The sequence below is a fragment of the Elephantulus edwardii genome, unplaced genomic scaffold (genome assembly GCF_000299155.1).
Source record: "Elephantulus edwardii isolate Elephantulus edwardi_28Jun2011 unplaced genomic scaffold, EleEdw1.0 scaffold02326, whole genome shotgun sequence".
NCBI lineage: Eukaryota > Metazoa > Chordata > Mammalia > Macroscelidea > Macroscelididae > Elephantulus > Elephantulus edwardii.
Window position 1 is genome coordinate 1 of NW_006402076.1, and position 4,003 is coordinate 4,003.

Consider the following 4,003-nt stretch of genomic DNA (forward strand, 5'->3'; position numbering starts at 1 on the left):
TCTTGTTTTTGGCTGCTTCCTGTTCAGTTCCTCTCTTAAGGTATTTAGTAAAACGTTCATGCAATGTCATTCCTGAGGACCCAAAATGATGCTCTGTGGAGATTCAGAGAATGTAACGTTTCATGTTATATTTCTGTACAATATTCAATATGAACAGAGATGTGGAAGTACTCAAATCCATCTAATAAACATGCTGAAAAGAGGAAGGAAAAAGGCTAATTCAGACGTAATCCAACGCTGGGCACTGGATTTCCAGGACAGTTCTCTCGTCTTAGGAACAAGGACATAAATCTAGAGCTTACATCTCTTTTTATTACAACACCAACTGTCCGTATCTAATTGATGATGGAATCTGTAACAGGCCCAACTCAGATTCTGTATTACTTCTCCCACTCCCCAAACTACCTACCCCTATTTGCTTAAGAAATGGTGCAAAGATTTGGAGGAGAAATTCCCTCTAAAAATTATAGATTTCTAGATATTTCTGCCAGAAAGCAAAAAAGGTGACAGAGAAAAAAGCTCCACACTAAGTGTCCTAGCATTTAAAACACATGTTAAATACTTCACATATTCTCATAATCAAAGGAGCATTTTAAAATATTTCTATCTGCAATTACAGAGATGACTCCCCGGCTGAAATTTCTTTTAAGGCACCCAAACCTTCCAAAGGTCTTTCTTTATTTGATGTAAAGAGTTCCCATGGGGTAAAAAGAAATAAAAGTTATCACTCATAACTGTTAGTAACAGAGTAAATGTGGAATAGGGGTCCAAAGCAGGTTAAGTCCAGACTAACCTTTAACATGGTGAACAATGGTCACTATGTGCTGAGCAAACAGTTCTGATGGGCTACGCTGAGACTGAGCAGACTGTATGTGCTGGAAAATGGAACGAAATTCTTGCTCCTTTTTGTTGCTATGGACTAAATCCCGACTAAGTTTGCGTTCCTGAGCCAGTAATCCACTGGGTCGTGCAAGGTCCTCATCAAAAGAGTCCATCCGGACATTGACTTGAGCCTCTCGAGTGACGGAAAAGGAAGACTTCCCTGTGGAAAAGTCTCCTTTTCCTCCCAGCTTGTCTCGGCTCTCAGAGGTCTTTCTCGGGGGAGGTGATGAACTTTTCTCATGAACTGCTTTGTATGCGGTTACCCGGAAATTCTTTTCAGGCACAAAACCTCTGTGCCCACTCTCGGTTCTCTTGGTCCCTCCCCGATCCTCCTTTTTGGATCTCTCTGAGAAAGAATCCTCCTCTAGCTCCTCCGTTTTCCTCTGTTTCTCTTTTCCTGGAGGTGCATACACCAGGCCTTCCCATTTGCCTGACTTTTCCTCCTCCTGGTTTTTATTTGCACCTGATATGACTTTTGACATAAATTTGGGCTCATCATCAAATTCTGATTCCTTCCTTCCCTTAGCTTTGTCCTTGTCTTGGTCATCCAGCTCATCTTTGTGGAAGTCAGCCATCTTCTTCTCAAAGTCATCTCGAAGCTTATACCTTTTGGGAGACTGGCTGCCCCGGAAAGGCTTTTCAACATCAGTTTTGGGAGCAAATGGATCAGATTTCATTTTCCCATCACCCAAGCCTGTATCAGAGAAGCTCCCCTTTTCTTTAATTTTCTCTTTATCAGTATTTGTTTGTTTCTGTTCCTTATCTTTTCCATTCTCTGTCTTCTGCTCATCTAGATACCTAGTTACAAAAACACAAGGGAGACACACAAAATACTTAAGCAATGTATTCTATAGAGCACCATATGATCACCGATTATTGAGTCTCAGAACATGACTTGTGGATTCCAGTGTTAAGGAATTTTTACTTGCTTACTTTCTAACAATTTCTGAAAAACCAATCTATGATCTTATGAGTTTCTTAAGAGAAAAAAAAAAACCCAACACAACCCCAAAACCCCAAAAACAAAACAAAACAACCAAAACCAAACCAACACAAACACAATCCATGGAGTTGTGTCTTACACACACACACAAAAAAGAACAAGGGTCATTTTTAGGGTACAAGAACCAAAACAGACCCCCAAATAGCAAAAAACTAAACCCACTTACCTGTACTGTGGTCTAGGGAAAAAAAAATTAAGGTCTTATCCAACCTTCACTCAGTCACTTAAAATCTGCTTTCAGCAAAGTTAACATAGAATGTTCAACTTTGGACTGTTTTGCTCTTATACAACACATATTTGGAAACATAAGTCTCAAGAGACTACAAATTTGATGCAAGTCACCTAGAAGACCTAAGTATGAAATGTACTGCAAATACAAATAAAAACAAAATACATGTTAATTAAAGGAGTAGAAATCATCACATTGTTTCTTATGGAAAAGCTTAAGCCTTCTAATTAGAGATACAGTTCTGGCAAGGAATAAATTTGTATTTTAAAGTGCACGTAATAAAACAAAGTGGGAAACCATTTGCTCCAGTCAGACCCTCTTGACCACAACTTAATTTCAGTGCAACTGTCCTCTGCCATTCAAATTACTCACACACACATAAAAATATTCATGTTCTAACTTACCGTGTCCCTCAGGGTAGAAAGATGCCAACACTGCATGTCCTCTCCTAACACACAGCCTGGTTGGCTTTTACTGGGACATACACCCAACTTGTAGTTTTACAAGGCCTTCCTTGACTAAGCCTTGGATTTTTCTCATTCTGCCCAGTCTCCTCAACCAGAGGATATGAAAGTGCAGCTCTTCACAATAGCAGGCTGATGCAGATCAAGCACAACAGATGGTGGGTCTTATATAGAGGGTCTAATAGCTCCAATGGCCACTCATTTTGGCAAAGATCATATTTTTTGATAGCTGACCCACAAATCTATACTGTTCTCTGGTGTATATTGGCAGAATCCAAGGCAAATTTTAAATGTGAAAACATCATTGTAGAGGAGTCTTAAGAAACTTTATGCTGCAATACAAATTCAGGAAGGCAGGAAAGCTAGAGTAAAGCTAAACTATTAAAATTTGTTAGTGAAAAGTTTAGGAAATGAGAACGACCTTATTACCATTAATCAGAGCTCTAACTTAGATCACATTACAATTAAGCTGCCAGCTGGTGAGATAAAAGCATTACCAGGCAGGAAACCAGATACTTGCCTCTTTGTATAGGCTGCTCCTCCAGAAGCAGCAGTCTCTTCCTTCTGAGATGAGCCATATGTGGAGCCAGTGCCTGGTGGACTCTTACCCACAGGGCTCTTTTTGGATGGACTCAAGGACCCAGAGCCATGTTCGAACTGGCCTTGGTGTGTCCCAGCCTGATACCCAGCACCACTCGAAAGCGTTGAGCCCATCTGGGATGTACTGGAAAGTGGAGGGCTAGGCTTTGGCACAGGGCTAGGACGGGGTGACCGCCGCCTCACCACCACAGACTGGAGAGGGCTTTTGAGAGCAGGACTTCGTTCTCGGGGACTCAGGTCAGAAACAGCCCTTGATGTAGAACCAGGGCCATAGGTGGTGGTATCTGACCATTGCTTCAAGCTCTCAGATGCTTTTGTATCTTGAGAGGTGCCTCCAGAGAATGACTGCTCCTTGGAATCATCACCCTGGTTATCCCCAGCAGCCTGAGATGGCCTACTATCCTTGGAAGAGGATTTTTTTCTCCTTTGCAGACTTGCGCTTGGAAGATTCAACTCGGCTGTGGTTGGAGGAAGAACGAGAGGATGAGGAGCGCCTCGACCTGTCAGAAGAAGACTTATCGGAGTTTCTAGAGTGACTCCTGGACCTTGGTGAAGGAGATCTTCTCTTTGGGGATCGGGATCGAGAACGACCCCGCCGAGGACTATAGGCTTGCCGGTAATTCTGCCAATTTGAACGGTAGTTTCCATAGCCGCCTCGATTATACTGGCCCCATGGGTAAAAGCCTCTGTTGCGCCCACGAAAATAATAGGGCCTTCTATATAGCCTCTGTTGTGACCACGGAAATCACGATTCTGATATACTCTTGGGTGATTTCTTTCTCTGTTATGTGCTGGAGAATATGATCTGGAACGAGACCTAGAACT

General features: G+C 42.2%; 1 pseudogene across 1 annotated transcript; it reads right to left on the bottom strand.

The window, feature by feature from the left end:
- Positions 1-4: 4 nt before the first annotated feature.
- LOC102869996 lies at positions 5-4,001 on the bottom strand (annotated as a pseudogene). The gene is made up of 3 exons (XR_439055.1): positions 3,099-4,001; positions 794-1,680; positions 5-93 (listed from the first exon to the last, which is right to left on the bottom strand). The product of XR_439055.1 is annotated as a thyroid hormone receptor-associated protein 3-like (transcript).
- Between the last annotated feature and the right edge of the window lie 2 nt (positions 4,002-4,003).